We start from the raw sequence: 26,112 nt of genomic DNA, 5'->3' as shown, positions 1-26,112 counted from the left end.
AACCCGGCTACGTCACAGTAGTGGCCGTCATGATTGCATCTATGGGTTCCATAGAAACTACCGTTTTAAGAATAGACGCATGAAACAAACCACTCTAAAACTCATATGCAAAACATGTGCAATGTTTCACTAAAATAATAATGCAATGATTAAAAGTTTAAATATTACTTTTTGCAGTCATTTAAATTGTAAATATCAGGTGTTATCTTATTGGCTCCGGAAAATACCGAATAGCCTGCTCAGTGATTAAGTTAGAAATGATTCGATAAAAAAAATGTTTGAATAACAGAAAGAATCTTATCAAAGCAAAATAAACATTTAAAGATAAGACATTTACATGAAAAATGTTCACAAGAATTATAACTCTGCTAGATACGATGTGCCTTCAATAAGTTTCCAGACTTTTTCGTATAGGTACCTTTATTGATAGTATACACGTGAAACTCTAGTCCTCTTCGGAGTAATCTCCTCTGGCTACAATGCACTTGCTGTATTGTTCTAACAACTTCTGGAAGGCCTCAGGGAAGTACTCTTGTGTAAGCGTGTCAATGACCCTCGTCACAACCGCTTTCACATTCTCAAGTGTCTCATAGCAACAAGTTCCAAGGTTTTCCTTGAGCTTAATGAATAACCAAAAGTCATAGGGAGCAAAGTCTAGACTATAGGGAGGGTGAGGAAGTGTCTTGATGCCTATGTTGGTCAAATAATCTGATCTCCTCTGAGCACACTTGGGACAAACTTCCGGATCTTCAGTTCTTCGTGTGGACACTTCCAACAGTGAAATCAAATTGTGCGCATTGTCTCTATAGACATATGATTCACGAAATTCTTTATTTGGCCAATCAACTCTGGTGTTCTGACTTTCTTATTCCTCCCACATCTATCATCATCTTTACAGCCTCTCTGCTTTTCTTGAATCTCTTATGCCACTCTAAAACTGATGCTAGGTTCATGCAAGAGGGCCCGAACGCAGTCTAAAGGATTTCATACGTTTTTGTGGGATTTTTTTTCCAAGTTTAAAACATAATTTTATTGCATATCGTTCTTCTAAAATGTCCTCACGTCCAGATTCAATTTTTGAAATTCATCAGCTGTGACAATCAGGCTTTAGTAGGATGTATTCCAAATCCTGCTGTACCTGTTCATTTGAACATGAAATCATTAAAATCGGTCAGTCATCTAATAGGATGTATAGCAATAACATACTGAATTTTCAAAAGTCTGCGACAATTATAAATGCATGTACAAGAAAGTCTGGAAACTTATTTAAAGCAAGTCGCAATATAAACATGATGAATTTAGTAATGTTAGAGTAGATTGGAACTGATTAGATAAATAAAGATTTAGCTTACGTGAACGGCACGTGATTTGGTTTGCTTTGCTGACTGATATACACGTAATCAGTTAATTAGTTAGTTAGTTAGTTAGTTAGTTAGGGAGTTCTGAGCTAACGAGTTTGCGCGAGAAGACGGGACAGGCAAGTTCTCGGCTAGGAGAGAGTTGTTCAGCTATGGAAGCATTCGGCTGAAAAGACAGAAATATGTAAACCCCCGAAAAAGGAATGGCGTGCAACACCAGAACAAAAAGTCGCAACAGGATTAAATGTAAATGTGAAAAACGATTTGGTTCTCTGAGTTGTTGGGGTAGAAAATGACTTCCAGTTTTAAAAGCGTATCTGGAACACTACAAGGATGCTTTCGACCAAAAAGGTATGTCCTTCCTTTCTTCCGTTTGTTAAACTATTGTTGAAGGTATCTATATCTGTTTATTATGTGTTTAAAAGGTACACACACGCACACACACCTGCAACGAACATTACATAGACGATCGCGAACATTAGAAACAACAACAGACTTATATATATATATATATATAAATATATATATATATATATATACAGGGTGACCCCCCCAAAAAGAAGCTAAATGGAGGCCATCTAAAATATATGCTGTAGAACGAAAAGGCCAAAGACCCTAGTGTTTTGATGTGATGTTTTGAATATAATAAACTAGTTAAGACCAAAGTTTCATTTCATTCGGACAAAACACTAAGAAACGGTGCCTAATTAGAGTTGGGGCCCGTTTTTTCTTGGTCAACCTGTATATATATATATATATATATATATATATATATATATATATATATAAATATATAATGAACTCTCCTGTCAATTTCGACATATGAGGTTTCGACGACCATTTACTGAACATTGTGTTTGAATCTTGAGTGACATTCAAGACCCGCTAATGAGATGGAACAAAAACCAGTGAGCAAGAGTGTGGGCGAAGAGTGCGCGTTGCTCTGACAACCTCTGAAACTCTATTCCTTTCTCTTGTTTCTTACAGCTTGACGGTGTTGGATGCAGACAAATTCTTAATTCCAGTGTAAATTGCACTCCTCCAAGCCTTACGGTCTTACAGACAGTATTCTCAAAGTCTTTCAGCTTATCCTTAAACTGGGCCAATGGTCGGCCAACATTCCATTGACCACTTTCAAGCTGACTGTGCATTAGAATATATATATATATATATATATATATATATATATATATATATATATATATATATATATATATATATATATCTTCTCTCCTTAAATAATTTTTATTTTTTATCTTTATTCTTTTCTTATTTTATTTTATTTTATATTATATATTATATTTTATTTTTTATTTTTTATTACATTTTATTTATTTATTTATTCTTTATTTTCTATTTATTTATTATATATTTATTTATTTATTTTTATTTTCCTTTTTATTTTTATTTTTTAGTTTCCTTTTATTGTCGTTTAATAACTCTTGCTGACATTTTTTTAAGTGATAACCTGTACATTTCAGTTGACCTATATTATTTTGCCCTATATATATTTTCGCGCCTTTAAAATTTCCTGTCTGGGGCGTTTTGACTTTTGTTTCCCTTTATTTTATATTTAACGTTCTCCTTTTTCGTCCTAGATCTTTTTTATTTATAGTTATGTCTCGGAAGTAGAGTGAAAAGCACATCTTATTTTTCTTTTATTAATATTATTTTTTTCCTTGTACACATGTTTGTGAATTATTCCATGGATTTCTGCCTTTGGATTATTATGGACCATCTTCTTCCAATTACGGGATGTCTTTGGATTTTACTTGTACAAATGGAAATTCTTTTAACTTTCTTGAAGTTTTACATTTGGATTTTACCGTCACTGGATTTTTTATCTTCCACCAGACTATCCATTCATGTGTAATCACCTTTTTCTTTACCATATTCCCTCTGCTTAACTTATTTTGTTTTCAAGTAAGATCTTTGACTAACTTGTTGTTTCATCAAATACTTCTGCATGCAAAATCCGATCCCGCATTTTTCTAATTCCTACCCTCTGATGAGAAGGAGAGTATTTCTTCGAAACTCCGCGGATTAAGGACTATCCATTTATCTAGTGTTTCCTTTTCAGATTAAATATGTTTTTAACTCATTTCAAAGTGTTTGTTAACATATTTTATTAACTGTTTGCTCATATATATATATATATATATATATATATATATATATATATATATATATATATATATATATATATATATACCGGTTAAATAATAACAATGATAAAGTTAAGTAACTGAAAGTAAAAATTTTATAAGCAAAATGTTTGTTTATAAAAAAAAATTGACTTTTTATAAACGTAACAAAAATAGGTTAATCACCGGCCTAGAAGAAAAGAAATTGTAGAACAAAGAACACAATAGATTTATATAGTCATAAAAAAAGAAGACAATAGATTTATATAGTCATAAAAAAGAACACAATAGATTTATGTAGTCATAAAAAAGAACACAATAGATTTATATAGTCATAAAAAAGAACACAATAGATTTATATAGTCATAAAAAAGAACACAATAGATTTATATAGTCATAAAAAAGAACACAATAGATTTATATAGTAATAAAAAAGAGCACAATAGATTTATATAGTCATAAAAAAGAACACAATAGATTTATATAGTAATAAAAAAGAGCACAATAGATTTATATAGTCATAAAAAAGAACACAATAGATTTATGTAGTCATAAAAAAGAACACAATAGATTTATATAGTCATAAAAAAGAACACAATAGATTTATGTAGTCATAAAAAAGAACACAATAGATGTATATAGTCATAAAAAAGAACACAATAGATTTATGTAGTAATAAAAAAGAGCACAATAAATTTTTATAGTCATAAAAAAGAACACAATAGATTTATATAGTAATAAAAAAGAGCACAATAGATTTATGTAGTCATAAAAAAGAACACAATAGATTTATATAGTCATAAAAAAGAACACAATAGATTTATGTAGTCATAAAAAAGAACACAATAGATTTATATAGTAATAAAAAAGAGCACAATAGATTTATATAGTCATAAAAAAGAACACAATAGATTTATATAGTCATAAAAAAGAACACAATAGATTTATGTAGTCATAAAAAAGAACACAATAGATTTATATAGTCATAAAAAAGAACACAATAGATTTATGTAGTCATAAAAAAGAACACAATAGATTTATATAGTCATAAAAAAGAACACAATAGATTTATGTAGTCATAAAAAAGAACACAATAGATTTATATAGTCATAAAAAAGAACACAATAGATTTATATAGTAATAAAAAAGAGCACAATAGATTTATATAGTCATAAAAAAGAACACAATAGATTTATGTAGTCATAAAAAAGAACACAATAGATTTATATAGTCATAAAAAAGAACACAATAGATTTATGTAGTCATAAAAAAGAACCCAATAGATTTATATAGTCATAAAAAAGAACACAATAGATTTATGTAGTAATAAAAAAGAGCACAATAAATTTTTATAGTCATAAAAAAGAACACAATAGATTTATATAGTAATAAAAAAGAGCACAATAGATTTATGTAGTCATAAAAAAGAGCACAATAGATCTATATAGACATAAAAAATGGGAAAGAGTTAAGTTTTACTTACCCAGAAATTCAGTTGGACATTCGGCAACTGACGTTTTGACAAAATTCGATGACCATTGACTATACCCGCCCCCCCCCTAAAAAACTATGCAAGTTTCATGCCTAAGACAAAGAATGAACCTTACGATTATTATTTTTGTTTTAAAAAACTATATTGCAAAAGAATATTTTTGTTTAGATAAAATAAAATGACCCTATGATGCTTGACATGCCGTGAATTTCAACAATCAACTGGTCCACACCGCCAGAAGCACTTTAAGTCTACATTTACATTAAACAAATATCATTATTATGAATATTCTCAGAATCGTATGTTTATATAATCTAATAATATACACTCAATCTAGTATATAAATTAGGTAGGTCGGATTTTCGAACTTAGACCTACACAGTAGTGAATTGATAGGTCATTATTAATATCATTAATATGCATGATATTATTTGACAGGTCAGTATTAATATTCTTAATAATAATAATAATAATAATAATAATAATAATAATAATAATAACAATAATCGATCTAGTATATAAATTAAGTAGGTTGGATTTTTATAAGTTAGACATACATAACATCGAATTGACAGGTCAATATTGATATTATTATAATATATAATATTATTTGAAAGTCAATATTAATGTTATTAATATATATTAATCTAATAAACATCTGATAGCTTAGATAAATACGCTTGCAGTTTTAACAAAAGAGCTACAATAATATCAAGGGCGTCTCTATTTACGCTGAACATCGGCAAATTGCCAACATCAAAACATAATACATAAAAGAGTTCGCTGTGAAATTCCCACAGGTCTGGGTAGTGTAATATTGATATATATAATGAAAATCCAATTTTATAAATACAAAGAAATCATTTATGATCTTTTACTACATAATGTAACCAACAAAAACACATTTACGGCTTTTTATTTAAAAGGACGTGTGCGAGCGTGAGATTTTACAATTTATATAACATTCACAAAGTGGAAATGATCGAAAGAGGAAAACACATATATATATATATATATATATATATATATATATAGACACACACACACGCATACACACACACACACACACACACACATATATATATATATATATATATATATATAACAAAGGACAGAAAATATATATTTATAAAGAAATATTCTGGTCTAGTAGTTAACGACACGGACTGACGACCTGCATATTCCAAGTTCGTTCCACAAAAGTCACTTTCACTTAATTCGTTGTCTACGTAGACTAGAAAAATATCAGAGAAACCAATGCCACGAATATAATCTTCAGATTCATACGATATGGTGATGATTAGGAATGTTCTAAAATGTATTTGTATAGATGAGTTTTTGCTCGCTCTGACACTGATGTTTAAAGGCCTATTTTCTCTGTTTAAACTTCATTAAAACGAACGTCTTAATATACTCAGTTATGAATATGCAGGCGACTTCATAAAGGTTAACTAATTTCCATATTCATTTAAAAAACAAATGTTTTTTTAATTAAGTATTCATTTTGTATGGTTTGTTATTAGCTGATTGGTTTCATTTAACTATTACACTTAATTCTATTTATTCACGAATCATGGTTCAATCCTATCCTAAACAGAAACATTCATTTTGAAGAGTCAGCATCGCGTATTTATTTAGATAGTCATGTTGGTTTTGCAAGATGACCACCTAAATAAATACGCGATACTGGGTCCTCTATGAATATTTTTTCAGACATTATATTTTTATGCGTATATATTTCTCACCAAAAAAATTTTTTTTGATGAGTATACGCACGAAAAGATTCGATATTGATATAGTAATAATTTGCGTAACAAAACAGATTTGTAAAAAAAATTACTGAAGTTTTCATACGCTGAAAGAACTGTTTGGCTAGAAAAATAAATTTTTGAAACTTGGAATGTGGCTATACTGTTATTCTTATATATATATATATATATATATATATATATATATATATATATATATATATATATATAAACCCGAAAAAAGCGCTCAATACTAGTGTAGAGCAAATATATATATTTTATTACCGTTCATCTGTTTAGTTACACAATCGAAATATATGTAACTAAGCAGATAAAAACGGTAATAATAAAAAAATATATTTTGCTCTGCAATAGTATTGAGCACTTTTTTCAGGTTTTTCATCTAATTTCACAGAAATATCCATTATAATAAATATTTCTGTGAAGTCTGACGAAATTATACGATCGTTAACACGATTCGGTAATCGAAACATATGTAACTAAGCAGATAAAACGGTAATAATGTATATATATATATATACATATATATATATATATATATAACTACTTCATTTACTCACATAAAATTAATATATGAAAGCATAAATTTATGCGTAAACTTTAAGTATTTACTTCAAAAGTGCTCAATACATAGGTAGAGCTAGTTAGTAAGTTATAAAATATATGTGGCGATTAAGCTACACTGAATATTTCGCGTTTCATCCACTCTAGGACTCTTCTATATATATTTCCGAGTTCTACATAAATTTTTCCGAATTCCAAAAGACGTACTTGAAGAAAGGCAGATATTACATCTAACACAAGAACAGTGGTCTAAACATTATGAAATCCCAAATTTTCTACATTCTACATATAGAATAGAACCCCGGGATACGGCATGTGCAGTATATAATACAGATGTATATAATCAAATAACATTATGAATAACACCGTAAGGCGGGGGAAATATCGTAACTAGGAGCCGAAAAAACATCGTATTCCACATCGTAATCTGAAAAACATATCCTAGGACCATCGTATCCCGGGGTTCTAGTGTAAATGTATTTTAGGTGTCGCATCAGATTTCGCACTCATATGAGCATTCGTATGGCAGTTTTCTAAGCCTTACTACTTCCGTGCTGGATCATGACAAATTTTAACATAGCCTCTCTTGCCTAGATTGATTTCCTTCATCACCATCTAGGTCTCTGTGCAATAACTCTCCAGAATATCAGAGGAAGGCAAACTGATGCTACACCTTGTCCAAAGGTGACCTAGAACTGTGCAATGCAGGAACGCTCATTTTCCCGAGATATTCAACATAGTCGATTACCTTAAAGGTAAAGCTTAAAGGTAAGTAGATAAGTATAAACATATAAAGGTATATAATTCTATCTCAGATTCGAGAAGAAGCAACGATCTATAATAACCATTTTATTCGAAGAACTTACTTGAAAAGTTTTAAGTGCACATTTAAAGTGCAGTTGAGTGTAATTTTGAAATATATCCGTTTGAGGAATAGCATTATCGGAACGTTTTTCTTTTCTTTCTTTCTTTTTACAAATGGAAGATATATTTTAAGAAAGAAAATAAATGATGTTTAAATGATTAAATTAGAATAGTAATTTATTTTCAAATGATATTGTGTGCTGATTTTATTTATGTAAATTATTCGTATTTATTTTCTTCAGAATCTATACTCCTATGAATTTCGGTAGTTTTGTGTATTGGCATTCATATTAAAAACCCTTTTTGCTATTTATTTAAAACTAGCATGTGTGCCAGGCGTTGTCCGGGTGTTTGGCGGTGTATGTTGAACAAAAAATAAAAAAGTTGTAGTAGGCAGGCAGGCTCGATCTCGTACCGCGAAGGAGGAAAAGAAAGCGAAAAAAAAAAGCGTAACCTCTTTGCCGTTTCGTCCATCGCCAAACCGGAAGTGACGAATCTTTAAATTTAGGCTAGTTAATCAAAAAGAGGGAATGACTTTCGAAAATATTGGTGAAAAGGGCGATCTCCCCTTGTAGAAAAGTTCCCAGTTGAAGGTTAAGGAATTAATGCTTTTAGCCAATTTCTCAATATTTGTCGTCGGAAGGGTTGAGCTTCAAGACGATACCGATCCCGTAAAAATCTGTCGCCTCTGTTAAATGTTTTAGGCAGGCATACAAACATACATACATATATACATACATGCCTTTAAACAGACAGGTGAGATTTATATTATAGAAGAAAATACAACTTTGTAATATATGGGTCATGGAATTGCATTTATCTGCAAAAGATTTAGCTAATTTGCATACTCTTTTAAACATTCATTATAATTAATTCCCTATTGGGTTTTTTTCGGTTTTCTTATGGAATGATCATCTTTAGTTAACTATTACGTGTAATTATATTTATGCTGATATTCTACATGATTTATACTTGCGTAATATTTGCGTTAAAGGTTATGGTAAAAGACTTCTTTCTATATATACTTATGTATGCGCATATATATTTGTTTAAAAAAAATTTCCTACCAAACTCTAGTGTCAGTTTTTGGCCTACAGATATGAAACTTGATATACAGGGTATTCGAACCCATGCGAAACTTTATATTTGGGTTTTAGCCGGGGAAAATCGGTGCAAAAGTTTGAGAATTAATAAAATGGAAGTGAAGATCGAACGACGGCATTACGACTATGCATGCGTAACGTTAGAGCTATTAGTTCATGTTTTTTTTTTATTTCTAGCATCGCGGGAAACATATCTTCATAGCTCAGACATTAATGTCAAAGGAAAAAGTAAATCATAAACTAGACGTTTTGGTTTCAATTCTCGGTGGTGGTGCACGAGTGATTTTTTTAAAAACTTTTTTTAATCATTTCTAAACTACTCGGTCAATTTTCACTCTACAGACTCGAGATTTGACATAAGGGGTATTGAAATTTGGGAAAATCTTTTTAATGATATGATAATCATAATAATAATAATGATAATAATAATTTATATCTAACTTTTCACTATTGATATCAGAACCATTAGAATTTAACTATTCACTGACAATTGATAATAATTTTCAAAAATATTATCGATGATTCTTCAGTTTCATTCGAATATTTAAAATTGCTTGTCAAAAGAAAATAAAGAAAATACACAAATTTATTTTGTACTTACTTGATAGGTTAAAAACGTAGTACACAAAAATTACTGAAATTCATCCACTGTTTTTGCTTAGAATAAAAACGAACTTTATCAGTGAAATCGCTCAACGGACATTTTCGGCTTTTACTAAGGTCAATGGCCAAAGGATATAACTCAAACTATAATTCAAGCAAGGAAAGAGTCAACAAGGCCCGTCTCCGTATGTTGAGAATTGATTTCCAAATTTGCACGGGAATTTATTTTTTAAAAAACAAATATCATATACATTTGCGTAAATTTTGACCTACGATGTTTTGTAAAATAGCAAGTAAGTAGATAATAAAATTTTTAGTGTGATTTTCCGTCTTAGATATTGGGGTTAATCTGAAGAAGCACTTTATTGTAAAATTTATTTAAAAAAAAAAAAAACAAGTATAAAATTGCGTAATTTTTTACGTACGAGTCTGTTAACCTCATAAGTAAGTACATAAAGTTTTGTGCAATTTTCTGTTTTAGATATTGGGGTAATCTGGAGAAGCACCTAATTATAAAAACTATTCCTTGAATAGATTACTCTTGGAGAAAATTTTCCTTCGTTCATCAGACATTTATTTTGGTGAAATAACTATAAACAGTAATTGTTTCCCTTATTGAAAGTCTACATTGTTTTTGCACCAGCGTAACTAATTTTGTTTATTGTGATTACAACCATAACTGATGATATTTACGATATTTGTAGTTATCGACAATAGCATCAATTTAATTAAATCACAATAACATAGTACAACAATAATAAATGAGAATTTGCTTGACAAAATCAAAGTTTGATTTGTCAGCTTAAGTGCTAATTAATTTCACGTTTAAACCCCGGTCGACATATAGTTATAAATTTATTAACTGAGATACTCGACGTTGTCCGGGATCGAATTAGGATCAATGAATGTTTCACACTTCAAATACATTGAAGTCGGTGAAATTGTCCATTTGTTAATCATATCTATTGATTGCCTGCTCTAGTTGGAGACCCACCACGGTGCACTGATAGAAAGCTTCACATGCCTCCCCGTAGTGACTTGGTCTACAATACATTGTAGTCTACATTCCAGTAGAGAATGTACGGTTAATGAATGTATTTTTATATATGACTTAAATTAAATTTTTAAATGCAAACGTTAAGTACCGTGGTTCAATTGTGCTCTAAACAGAAATATTAATTTCTAACGCGCCTCTGTCTAATCAAATAACCTACTGTTGATTTTATGAAATTATTTTTATATAATGGCTTAAGATAGAAAAGTCAAGTATCACAGATCAGTTGTGCTCTAAATATAAACATTCATTTCGAATGCATCCCTATTGTTGATTTTATACGCAGGGCCCTTCTGATGATGCCGTGATAAAACTTTTCAAATGCCCTTCTGGTGTTAGGCTGTATCAGGGTGTTAACTTTGGTCGAAATCAGACTGTTCCTTCTTTAATTGGAATTTTTCGATTATCAATTTTGATTATAGTTATCAGGGTTATTCCGATACAAAACCTATCTAAAGACACTCGCAGACACATAGTGCATTTGTGTGAAATTTCAATAAATAATCAGCCAAGCTGTTTCAAAGTCCATGGGGAACGAACTCATACGTACAGACATACACACAGTCAGTGCTTTATATATATATAAGTAGAGAGATATTAACGGTAAAAAGTAAACAGTAATAATCTTATTATTACTTGAAGATTGATTTTTTTTTATTATTCATAAAGAATGATTGCTGGTAACTCTTAAGATATCAATAGTTGAGTATTAATTCCTTGAGACAAACAACGCCGTAACTGCTGAATTAATAACCGGAAGTACGGTATTTTACTAAAACAGGTAATGGCGGAGAAACATAGAAAATTTATGACTGATTAATTTTTTATGATCATTTTTTGTACTATTTGCAATATTCAAATTATTGTTCTCGTCTAATGCTCTCCGACCTTCTTCAGGTGTACCTAGTTGAATACAAGAATCTTTCTGTTGAACTCGGGAATCTGTATCTAATTTTGAACGGATATCTTTAATTAATCCATAAAATAACACGGTCTTATTCCGTCAACCATGAATGTGTAGAAGTTCTGTAGAAGATAGATAGATAGATAGATAGATAGATTGATAGATAGATAGATGTATTCACCGAGTAAGTCTATATCTTTGCAAGCTGAAATCTAAAACTGTCGTCAATGGCAAATCGTGTCAATAATTGCTTTTTTACGAGCATCTCGTTGGCTTCGATCCAAAAATGAATAAATAGAAACATGCAAAAAAAAATCCTTTCCTTTCAAATATATATATATATATATATATATATATATATATATATATATATATATATATATATATATATAAACAATAAATTTGGAAAATGGCCGCAAAAATAGGATGAAATTATATTTTTTAATCAGTTTCATTAGAGATATAAAGGTTTTTCGGTGAAAACATCTATAACTACACAACGACCTGTTGAGTCATTGGCATATTTTTTACAAAGGAGTCATTATTTATCAACGTGAAACTCAGAAATAAGGATTAATTAAGTGATTCAGCTTAATTATGAATAATATTATGAGAGGAGTTTTGTATGTCAAATTGTGTACGTTATTCGATGCTTCCATATACACATTTATATTTGTATCCAGCATCCAAAAATAAATGCCTATGCATATATTATAAGCGGAAATAAAGGAAAATAACTCTAAAAAAGTAGAATTGTCTCCCCTTACAGACAGAATGGGCCACGATGGCGGACTCACATTATTTACAATACCGTTCTTGAAAGATTATCATTTTTTTTCTATTGTTAATTAATAGTTTCATGCTTATACGAAGTGCTTTTGCTAATTAACATGACCAGCAACAAATGACATGATTTTTACAAACACAACAAATTGGCGACCAGAATCAGAGGATTTTAAAAAAAAACAATATTTTCCTCTGACCACAAGTTGTCTTTAAAAAATCTAATAGATATTTTCTTTTCATTCCTTGGAATTTTTTTTTTTTCTGTCTGTTCAAAAACGAAAATAAACTGAATTATTTTCATTATGGATCCTAATTTGTTGCATAAAATCATTAGAAGTTAAAAAAAAATAAAACAAATTAATTGAGAATTTAGCACAATAATTTCAAACACAGTTCTTTGCGGCTTCAAACCGCAAGTTTGAATTCTTTTGATAATATATCAAATACAATAACTGGATTCCAGTTTAATCCTAATTTAAAACAAATATTCACCGCTTGGTTTTTTTACCGTTGGAAGGATACTTTCCAACAAGAATTCGATGGGGACGATAATAGCTGGAAATTACGTTTGGTTCTTCGAAAACTTGGTACAACAGAACATGAACAAAGTTTATTTTACCCCAAACTGTTCAAACAACATGAAGTAAACAAACAAATCCCATAAAAAAGGTCCAATAAGAAGGCCGCAGCGAAACCAAATTAACCCCTACAAGTAGATCTACATCAAACATTCTACAAGCATCATGTATCAACACGGAAATAAAGGGAAATAACTGTTAAAGAGTAGGGTTGTCTCCCCTGGCAGACAGAACGAACCAAGATGGCGGATTCACATTATTTACAATATTGTTCTTGTAAAGTTATCCTTTTTTTTCTATTTTAATAAATAGTTTCATACTCATACGAAAGTTTTTGTAAAATCTCATAACCAGCAACGAATGACATTATTCTTACGAACACAACAGTTTATGAATTCGAAGTGTTTCTTTACTGTCGTGCTTTTTTCTTTCTTCTGGCACTCGTCTGTATTATGCACGATAACACAACACACAAAATGGCAGCCATATACCTAAACACACCGTCGCTCAAAAAGCTTGGATACAAAATATTGGTTATCAAAAACACTTAATATTAAACACTGATGTATAAAAATATAGCGATATAGCTTTATTGTCAATGACGGTGAACATGTGTGCGTTAGTGAGGAAGAACACACGCACTGAATTTGATCTGGTGGTTTTCTCGAATCTGACCCTACAAATGTACATTCTGGGATTTTGCCGTCGCTGTCAACATAGCCACGCCCCGTGACGAGAAATTCCCATCTGCACATTCCTTTGGATAAAGGTAACCTTGACAACTGGTTTCAACACAAAAGTAGTTTCATTGTATTTGTTTCTTCTGAGCAGGAGATGGTTTCGAATCAATCAACGATTATTTTATTTTCGACAGTCAATCATGTTGTTTCTTTCGATTAGATGCATATTTTTGTCAGGTATATTTCATCCTTTCAAACCCGGTTCGGATATTCAACAATTTGACGTTTCATTTGATGTCTCATACATACCCCATATGAGAATCCCTAAAATATAGAAAAATATAATGCGAACATCCTTGATGCGACTACATCATCTTGCTTTACACTATCTTTAACTATAAAATGATTGAGAGCTTTCACCTAAAATTAACCTTTGCTATCTTGTTATCATGAAAAGTTTACGATATATATACACTACAGGGCATTTCTATTGGTTCCCTAAAAAGACGGTCGTCAACAAATGCCTGACGATGATGCAATCTATGTTCTACACATTTAGCTTTTTTATGTTTTCTTTTTTTTTCTTTTCATGTTTTATTTTTTGTTTTTCTTTTTATTTTTTGTTTTTATTTTTGTGTTTCATTTTTTGTTTTTCTTTTCATGTTTTATTTTTTGTTTTTCTTTTTATGTTTCATTTTTGTTTTTCTTTTTATGTTTTATTTTTGTTTTTCTTTTTATGTTTTATTTTTTGTTTTTATTTTTATGTTTTATTTTTGTTTTTCTCTTTATATTTTATTTTTTGTTTTTCTTTTTATGTTTTATTTTTTGTTTTTTTTTATGTCTTATTTTTTGTTTTTATTGTTATGTTTTATTTTTTGTTTTTCTTTTCATGTTTTATTTTTTGTTTTTCTTTATATGTTTTATTTTTTGTTTTTTTTATGTTTTATTTTAGTTTTTGTTTTTATGTTTTATTTTTTGTTTTTCTTTTTATATTTTATTTTTTGTTTTTCTTTTTATGTTTTATTTTTTGTTTTTTTTTATGTTTTATTTTGGTTTTTGTTTTTATGTTTTATTTTTTGTTTTTCTTTTTATGTTTTATTTTTTTTTTTATGTTTTATTTTGGTTTTTGTTTTTATGTTTTATTTTTTGTCTTTCTTTTTATGTTTTATTTTTTGTTTTTATTTTTATGTTTTATTTTTTATTTTTATTGTTATGTATTATTTTTGGTGTTTTTTTATGTTTTATTTTAGTTTTTGTTTTTATGTTTTATTTTTTGTTTTTCTTTTTATGTTTTATTTTTTGTTTTTCTTTTTATATTTTATTTTTTGTTTTTCTTTTTATGTTTTATTTTTTGTTTTTTTTATGTTTTATTTTTTGTTTTTCTTTTTGTGTTTCATTTTTTGTTTTTCTTTTCATGTTTTATTTTTTGTTTTTCTTTTTATGTTTTATTTTTTTTTTTTATGTTTTATTTTAGTTTTTGTTTTTATGTTTTATTTTTTGTTTTTCTTTTTATATTTTATTTTTTGTTTTTCTTTTTATGTTTTATTTTTTGTTTTTCTTTTTATGTTTTATTTTTTGTTTTTCTTTTTATATTTTATTTTTTGTTTTTCTTTTTATGTTTTATTTTTTGTTTTTTTTATGTTTTATTTTGGTTTTTGTTTTTATGTTTTATTTTTTGTTTTTCTTTTTATGTTTTATTTTTTGTTTTTATTTTTATGTTTTATTTTGGTTTTTGTTTTTATGTTTTATTTTTTGTTTTTCTTTTTATGTTTTATTTTTTGTTTTCATTTTTATGTTTTATTTTTTATTTTTATTGTTATGTATTATTTTTGGTGTTTTTTTATGTTTTATTTTAGTTTTTGTTTTTATGTTTTATTTTTTGTTTTTCTTTTTATGTTTTATTTTTTGTTTTTCTTTTTATATTTAATTTTTTGTTTTTCTTTTTATGTTTTATTTTTTGTTTCTTTTATGTTTTATTTGTTGTTTTTCTTTTTGTGTTTCATTTTTTGTTTTTCTTTTCATGTTTTATTTTTTGTTTTTCTTTTTATGTTTTATTTTTTGTTTTTTTTATGTTTTATTTTAGTTTTTGTTTTTATGTTTTATTTTTTGTTTTTCTTTTTATATTTTATTTTTTGTTTTTCTTTTCATGTTTTATTTTTTGTTTTTCTTTTTATGTTTTATTTTTTGTTTTTCTTTTTATATTTTATTTTTTGTTTTTCTTTTTATGTTTTATTTTTTGTTTTTTTTATGTTTTATTTTGGTTTTTGTTTTTATGTTTTATTTTTTGTTTTTCTTTTTATGTTTTATTTTTTGTTTTTTTTATGTTTTATTTTGGTTTTTCTTTTTATATTTTATTTTTTGTTTTTCTTTTTATGTTTTATTTTTTGTTTTTATTTTTATGTTTTATTTTTTATTTTTATTGTTATGTATTATTTTTGGTGTTTTTTTATGTTTTATTTTAGTTTTTGTTTTTATGTTTTATTTTTTGTTTTTCTTTTTATGTTTTATTTTTTGTTTTTACTTTTTATGTTTTATTTTTTGTTTTTATTGTTATGTTTTATTTTTGTTTTTCTTTTCATGTTTTATTTTTTGTTTTTCTTTTTATGTTTTATTTTTTGTTTTCATTTTTATGTTTTATTTTTTGTTTTTATTGTTATGTGTTATTTTTGGTGTTTTTTTAATGTTTTATTTTGGTTTCTGTTTTCATGTTTTATTTTTGGTGTTTCTTTTTATGTTTTATTTTTGTTTTTATTTTTATGTTTTATTTTTTGTTTTTATTGTTATGTGTTATTTTTGATTTTTCTTTTTATGTTTTATTTTGGTTTTTGTTTTAATGTTTTATTTTTGGTTTTTCTTTTTATGTTTTATTTTTGTTTTTCTTTTTATGTTTTATTTTTTGTTTTTCTTTTTATGTTTTATTTTTTGTTTTCATTTTTATGTTTTATTTTTTGTTTTTATTGTTATGTGTTATTTTTGGTGTTTTTTTAATGTTTTATTTTGGTTTCTGTTTTCATGTTTTATTTTTGGTGTTTCTTTTTATGTTTTATTTTTGTTTTTATTTTTATGTTTTATTTTTTGTTTTTATTGTTATGTGTTATTTTTGATTTTTCTTTTTATGTTTTATTTTGGTTTTTGTTTTAATGTTTTATTTTTGGTTTTTCTTTTTATGTTTTATTTTTGTTTTTCTTTTTATGTTTTATTTTTTGTTTTTCTTTTTATGTTTTATTTTTTGTTTTCATTTTTATGTTTTATTTTTTGTTTTTATTGTTATGTGTTATTTTTGGTGTTTTTTTAATGTTTTATTTTGGTTTCTGTTTTCATGTTTTATTTTTGGTGTTTCTTTTTATGTTTTATTTTTGTTTTTATTTTTATGTTTTATTTTTTGTTTTTATTGTTATGTGTTATTTTTTGTTTTTCTTTTTATGTTTTATTTTGGTTTTTGTTTTAATGTTTTATTTTTGGTTTTTCTTTTTATGTTTTATTTTTGTTTTTATTTTTATGTTTTATTTTTTGTTTTTATTGTTATGTGTTATTTTTGGTGTTTCTTTTTATGTTTTATTTTGGTTTTTGTTTTCATGTTTTATTTTTGGTGTTTCTTTTTATGTTTTATTTTTGTTTTTATTTTTATGTTTTATTTTTTTTTCTATTTGTTTTCTTTTTTGTTTTTATTTTTATGTTATATTTTTGGTTTTTCTTTTGTACATACATGTTTGATTATTCAAAAAAAAAAAAATTTTTTAATTAATTACATTTTTTGGTTAGTAAATTAAAAATGTTTATTATGTTTATGTGAATAAAATTTCAAAAAACATTCATTCATGCAGGTAATTTCAATAGGTTAGGCCCACAGAATGAATGAGGTATTATGGTGAGTGAAAAACTAGCTTACGTAATAGACAAAATGGATACCCCCCGATCCACGTTTCTACACCCCCATTCCATGTTGGCATCATGCCACATTGTTTTAGGGATCTTCCTAATTTTTTATAGAATATTTTTATAAAGTGTCAGGTTGTGAAGCAACAAATATAAAAAAATAAATAAATAAAATATAAAATAAAAACAAAAATAAATAAAAATATTTCTGCATTTACTTTAGGTGGCTCTCAGCAATGAATTTTTAAAAAAATTTAACAAATAATAAAATAAAAATATGTCTGCATTTACTTTACCATTTCTAAAACAAAACAGGAGTACATCATCAAGACTGTAAATTAAGTTTGGTAAACATTATTATAAAAAACAAGCCTTTTCCAGAAAAGGTAGCAGGAATATTTCACAGAAGTTCTCACGGTCATCCTAGCTACCTTTTTTCTCATAAGGTACGACAATACTAACTGTCCTCTCATAATAGCAGAGATATACACAATGTTGTTTTTTTAATGGGGAGGGGGTCAGCTCCCTAAAAGTTAGAACTCTAGATTGGAAAAAAATTAAAATTGCCCCATTCTAAAGAGATTTCTTCTCCACTAAGTGTGTGACACAATGAAGAAGCTCCCTTTTAGAGGAGCTGGGGGCTTCTAGATTAACCTTGTACACAACTTGTTCTGTACTTATGGATGAGATGCGCAGATATTTCAAAATGTCAGGTTTGCCAATTCCACAGTTTGAGAGGTGACAAAATTGTTTATGTAATCAGATTGACAGCTGTTTATCAAAACTCAGCAAAGTCACCGAGCCTGTGATGCATGCATATTTCTGTGTTTTTTTCTTTTTTCTTATATATATATATATATATATATATATATATATATATATATATATATATATATATATACAAAGGAGTCACCACTTATCAAGGCCCGGGGGCCACTTGAGGATAAGGGTTAATGATTTTGTTCACATTGGACTTTACACAAGGCTTGGCATTTGTATATAGCCATCATATGGCCGTCTGCACTCTGTTATTAAAAAAAACTTGCCAACGATAAGTGTTAGAAAACATAGAAAACAGCAATTTTTCCCTCTTTGTCAGAAACATCGTTCATGGAATATGAGGACTAAACGACAAAATAATGGAATTAAGATTTATGTGATTGCCAAAAGTAAACCCAGGATCCACTTTTTTTTATTCTCCTTAAGATAGAAAAGAGAACAGACTAAGCATTGTAACAGAACATATACTACACTTTATTCCTAGCCAAAAACACGGAAATAGAAAGAGAATATACCTGAAATCAGAGAGAGAAAGAAAAGAACAGCTTCAACTGATAAGAGTAACCATAAATGAGGCCAATAGGTGGTTTGTTAATTCTTATCCTCAAGTGGCCTTCAGGCCTTTGTTGTTTTTTTTTTTGTTGTTTTTTTTTTACAAATAAAAAAGATGTTCATCCTACACTTCATAGAATCATCTCATTCACCACAATACCACATTTACTCTAGGGGTTATCTTACTTAAGATATTCAAAAATTGGTTTTAAATTTTTTATTTTTCGCACATATTGATCCTAACCAAAAGGCCAACGTTAGTCATAAGATATCTTTTTCGCTTCTACATTTTGTGAAACCTGGTCATTCAGTGTTAAAATTTCAAAACAAAACATGCTGTGGTACCATGTGGCGTCAAAAGTAATCACTACATGATCTGGATAATGTTAGAACTTCGTACCAACTTCCCTGGTGCCGACATGAAACGTGAGAAGAAATGGGTATTCGACTGAACTTGAAAATATTTTTAAAAACGGAATCAGAAAAAAACAAACTGAAATGGCTGAGATTTAAGGAGATTATAGAAAATTGGAAAAACAGTAACGGCCGAATATCTTGCTAAGCAAAAAATACCTCCCTGGCATTTTCATAATGTTCTCCTTGTGGATCCTCTTCATGTCACCAATTAGTCCAAATGTACATTTCAGTTCGTTGGCAAGATGTAGGTAATCTGGGTGTGTGCTTTAATTTATCTGTTTCGTTCTGCAAAGATTCCTGAATTCGACAAAATACACCCAGAGAAGACGGGAGGTTGCATCGACCGAAACATTGTGCAAATAATACTCAAGACGAGAACTTTAGTTCGAGTAATTCAAACAATACAAACGTTTCACTTGCTACTAATCGAATTAAATTTAATTGACTGATACGATGAATAGATTAAGAGTTGAATACGTTTTCTTTTTTGTATGACATGAAAGAACTAGCAGGACCGGTGGAAATTCTACAGAAGAAGAAATATGTTTAGTCAAACAAATATGTTTAGATAAAGATGATATTTTTCTGAATGGTAGTTGAGAACTCAGCCAAAGACATCTTATCGAAGAAATCAGTAGAAATTACTTCCGGTTAATGGGCCAAATCCGATCCATGAGTGAATTTTTTTTAGTCTCCCACCATATTCTGGGCATGATACAAATAAAGATGGTTTTGTAAAATATGTTTGCAATTTTTTATTTTGATATTCCTGTAGTGAAAGAAGTAATTTGTTTAAATGTAATCATATTGTAACAGAGCCGCTGACGCATGCTTAGCAGAAGCAGCAACAGCCGCATGACATATATACAAATGACCAAGCTGGTGTGTGAGATGACGTCACAGTGTAGAAAGAGAAGGGAAAGAAAAGAGAGGAAAAAGATATCACGTGGTGAGGACAGAAAAAGTATGCGCCCGCGAGAAATGGACGTATGGTCCTTTGCAGGGTGAGAGACTTTTAAGAACATGTCGAGATGGCAGAGTTTGTTAACTAAATGGCAAACTTAGAGACTTTTAAAACAAAATGCAATACGTTATTTGAGAAAGTACCATGAATAAATGCCTTTTTTTACTGTAAAAGCTGAATCGAATTTCTTTCCTTTTTCTTTTTTTTGTTCTTTTGCATGTATCTCTACATGCAACATGTGGATCTACATATAACTAATATATATTTAATACTTGGTTTCCTCAAATGCACAGAAAATTTATTTACATTTTCAATAATATTGTTGTCCTCTAGGACAATAAAGCCAAAACTGGTTGGCTCTTCTATAATCAGCGTAGCTTTTTTGGCCCTCAAGCTTCAAAAGGTTGCCGACCCTGCACAAGAGTTTCACAAGGATATCACACTGTTAAATAAGGAAAGTACCCATTTAAATGAAGAGAATAGTAGTTAGACAAACAAGGAATGATTGACAGTAGAGTGGTTAGAAAATAACCTGTACTAATAATTGGGATTACGGAGTAATTTTTACTTTAAGGTTCAAAGTGTTATACGTTTCATCAAAGATTGTACAATAATCTTGTGTCAAGAGAGAAGTGATCTGTGGTAGCTATTGCTCCAGAATCATGATGTGCACTTTTGTAACATACTTTTGCTTATATACTTTATGTTAATTATACCACTGAATGACAAGAGACTCAGAGCTTACACTGCAACAACACACACCAAGTGTTAATTGAGTTTGATGATGCGTCCAATCCTACTCTGTTGAACTGACATATGATTCTATGTAGTTCTAAGAGGAACACCTTCGCAGGCTTTACTCCATAGTGTTTTGAAAATAGATTAACTGATTGCTAATTGAATGAGGCGCTCCTACAGAAGAATGCCGACGATGCTGCCAAGGCGCTTTTGTATGCCAGAGTACTTTTCCTATAGGGTGCTGCTTTTTCAATACGCACCATCTTACCACAGTGAGAGAGCGATAAAAAATTCACACCAAATATCTTGTACAATTGGAAGATTATACGGTACATCTGAATCTACCACTTTCCTTCTAAACCGATTCATTTCTCACATTATATATTTTGCCCAATAACAATTTGCTCAATTCAATTTCCATCGAAATAATCTGTTGATAAATCCCAGAACACCAGCACAGATTTGTTAACATCTTCCAAATCGTTTGCAGAATGAATTTCATCCATTTTTTTGCATTTATTTTACTCTAACCCGATCACTAACCCGAACCCGAACCCGATCACATAAAGCCGATTTTCAAATGGTATGTTATTAATGTGGGCGTATTTATAACAAACGTTAGAATAGCACAGTATAAAGCAAGATTATTTCCCAAAAGTAGATTATCCCATTTGTCTGTGCCAATGAATTACCTCCCTTGTATTCTAAAATATCCCCATAATGAAAGTTGTATATCTATCGTTGATCACAGTTTTATTTTATTATAAGGACATTATATTTAATCCATAGATGGGAATAATGGCGTTCATGTGCTCGGATCAGGTGATTGCTAGCATTAGACATTACTTTAACTATGAAAAATGTTAGGGATTATCTAATGCTATAAGAATGCTCATTGGCCTTTTTCTTTCTAAACTACGTTCCATATATATAGTAGCTCAAAAGATAGAGATTTGGGAAGCTGTAACGTTACACATGTTAACAGGTAGACACTCGGGATCTACATATTGTAGACACAGTTCCAAATGAATATAGGACAAGTAATAACTCGATTACTTTTCTTTGTGAACAATGACATTTATTTCTGCATTCTCCCACCACAAGTGACTTCTCGTTACGGCTATGACGTCATCCACGTCTCTAACGTGATCGTCTTCTCTAACGTGCTCTCTTTCTTTTTATAGTCGTTTTCTTTTTCCTTATAATGACGTCATTTCACATTTCGTATATATTTGCATATGCATGCCCATGCTCTGTTACAAATCATAAAAAAATTTTCACCATCCGTTTCTGCACTCCATGAGCCTTATTTGGTAGTTTTTTTTTACCGTTTCTAAAGAAAAATAAATGAATTTCATAAAATATTTTTCATCCTTCAAGATATCTTTGAATTATGTAGTCGATAAGTATGCTCATTAACGTTTTTTTTCAATTACATTCTATACCTAGTAGTATTGAAATTATCAATGTGGGTACAGGTTTTAATACTATGAAAACTGCAACAGTTATTTCTATTAAACCATCTGAAAAGTTACTTCCCTTTGTCTGGGTTTGTGATGACGTATTATTTAAGCTTTTTTTGAGTAACAGAGTTACCTTCTCTTTGTATGTATATATAAACAAGTGATCAGTTTACTCATTCTCTTCTTGTCAACATACAAAAAAATACAGACATTCTCTTCTCTATGTCTATGCGTGTAAAACTAAAAATGGCTTCATGTTAATTAATTTATCTTTTTTGTCAAGCGTCGATATGACTTCCCTGTAAATTCTATGAAAACAAACAAGGTATGTTTTTTATTTAATTCATAATTAACTAACAAAGGTTAATATTCAACTAATTAATTAACCAACAAGTAGCCCATAAGATTGAGAACTGGGTGCTAAGAGATCAAATATTAGGGGCCAGATGATCAACAAAAATTGACGTCATCCATTTCTGCATTTTGTGAACCTGTTCACATTACATTTAATTTTCTGCATGTCAAGGAAGCAGGAAACCGGGAAAGAATTCCAAGGTCTAGCAGCTTGGGGGAAGAAACTATTAGAGTACAAGGCTCTCTGATATCTAGGGATCTGTATGGTGAAGAGGTGAGATTTTGCTACTTGGCAGGTTAGTCTGGGGATACAAGTGCTACAGGTTCATCAGAGCACATTCCATTAAAGTGCTTGTAAAACATTGCAGTGATGAAACAAGCGTTGAGCGGGGTTGGGTTTTCTTGCTTCAAATTCTTAATATCTTCTAATATTTGTTCATGGGGTTTGCGTTTCTTTGTTATTCGAAATCAAAGTTACATGTATATCACAAGGTTAAGTTCCTGTTATTCTCCTGATAGATTCCATTTAATCCATAGAGGGTATTTTGATAGGTAATATCACAGTGATCCAAAATATACCTGGAAGCAATAGTAGTTAAGAAGTGACTTTACACTCCCCAAAACTTTCAAATTGGGGCTAAATCGCACACACAAAATTCAATTAATGAGGATGGAATTAAAGTATGTAGTCTAAATAATAGTCAGTTATCTCCCTTTTTTTATAATGGTTATATTATTACTCTTTTTCTTGATTTTGACCTGTCAAGTTTATTTTGAAATTGCATTATCATCACTAAAAAAAATTCAATTAATAAGGAGGAAGTTAAACAATATGAAACAAAAAGGTTTTCTTCGTTATTGTAGGGAAGCAAGTAAATATGGATCTAATCCCCAAAATGCATTATCACCTTAGAAGTAACTCGTCCCCCCATTCCATTTGGCAGAGAAAAGTTAAGAGTAATTCTTGATGCTTGTGGCATCCCCACAAATATATGAGTACTGCAAAGGATGAAAAGTGACTTCTTTATTATAATAACAAAATTCGAAAATCAAAATATTGAATTTTAAGTGAAACTTATATAGTATCTACAAAATTGTCATCTCGCAGTAATGAGCATATCCAAAAATTATGAAAAACGATAAGGTAGAAAATTAATCATTAATGAAAATAATTTTGAAGACAATTGCAAGAACTGAGTTTTGCAAAAAAAAAAAAAAAAAAGGAGAGAATCAGAGAGTTCTAATAATAACAAAAGGGAGATAAATATTTTCTGAAAACTGAAAATCTTTGGCAAAATTAGCAAAACTTAATTTTTGCTAATTGTCTTTGAAAACTGTAGATTCAGTAGATACCATTGGTTTCATTATAAATTCAATATTTCGATTTTCGAATGTCACTACAATAATAAAGAAGAACCAACAAAAAATGGTCAATTATCTCCATTTAGTATGATGGCGACATTTGATGTTTGTTCACATTGGTGAGCTTTTAAACTTATGCATTTCAGATGGAAAAGCTATCACATACTTATGTGTCACGGCAAAACTAGTATACATTCCAAACATTATGAAAAATGATCCAGTAGGAAAATAATGACAAGTAAAAATAGAATTTATCAAATTATTGCATTTTCTCATGTTTCAATGTGAAACCAATTCAGTATGACAAACAAGGGAGATAACCCTTAACTTAAATTGATAAATTAAGAGTCTGCCATGTTTCAGAACATATTTGTAGCTGATTTTTATTAAAAATGTATTTAGCATGTATTGTACTGAATCAGTTTTCGTAATTTTTGTGAATTTATATTAATTCCGCCAAATGACATGTAAGTACGTCAAAAGGTTTTACCTAAAATGCATTGGTTTAAAAGATAGCAAAGGCAGGATAGCCCACTTAAAAGTAGCCCGATCACTCAAATCTTTCTCTTAATGACCAACTGACACCACAAGACAAAATGCAATTATTTTTCCAACAAGATGATGCTACATGCCACACGTCTCACAGATCACTGACACAAGTTCATAACATGTTTACGGAAGAGAGAACAATAAGCAAAGAGTTATGGCCATCACGTTCCCCGGACTTATCATCATGTGATTTTTTTTTGGGGGGGGAGGGCTTTAAAATAAAATATTTATGCAAATAATCCTCACAATCTAAACCAACTAAAGGAGAACATTACTAATGCTATCAGGAGAATCACCAGAGATCTGCCAGCAGTATCTGTAAACGTTGTTAAATGTACCCAGAAATGCATAGATGTCAACGGGGAACACTTCCAGCATCTTTTATAACACTAGAGGTAATTTAAACAATGCTGCACGTAATTTAAACAATAAAAGAATGTTCCTTTTCTCTACGAGATGTTCCTGGGCTACTTTTAAGTGGGCCAATCTGTATAAGTAAGCACCTTATATTTTTTATTACTTCCCTTGATTTTGACCTGTCAAGTTTAATTTTGAAATTGCATTATCATCACTGAATGCAAAAATAAAATTCAATTAATAAAGAGGCAATTTAAGTATGTAGTATAAGCAATCGTCAGTTATCTCCCTTTATTATGATAGTAACATTATTATTACTTCCCTTGATTTTCACTTGTCACGTTTAATTTTGAAATTATGATATAATCACTCCACTTCACATTAGTTAAAAAGTTAAGCAATGTTGAACCTGGCCAGTACTAAACTAGATGACCATTTGGGAATACCAGGTGCTGTATGTAGGAAAACATTGGCACTTTCTTGCAAAATCAGCAAGATTTTCTAAAACCTAACATCATCATCTTCCCTAACAGGGATATATATAACTGCATTATCAATGAATTAAATAATGTCTTGTAATCTCCCTTTATGGCGATATTCTTATTACTTCCCTTGTTCTATCTGTTTCTATCTGTTTTTTATTTTATTTTTGCCATAATTCAAGGAGTAATTCACAACATCATAAGAAAGAACATATTGATTACGGAACTTAACCGGCATCTATAAGCAGCGTAATACGTTATTACAAATCGTCTTAGCTTATTACAGAAGAAAAAGGGAGAAATGAACGATAGAAGGCCA

This window comes from Euprymna scolopes, chromosome 2, assembly GCF_053919585.1.
Source record: "Euprymna scolopes isolate OS-2025 chromosome 2, ASM5391958v1, whole genome shotgun sequence".
Classification (NCBI taxonomy): Eukaryota; Metazoa; Mollusca; class Cephalopoda; order Sepiida; family Sepiolidae; genus Euprymna; species Euprymna scolopes.
The sequence above is the reverse complement of the archived record's forward strand: the minus strand, read 5'-3'. Positions refer to the sequence as shown.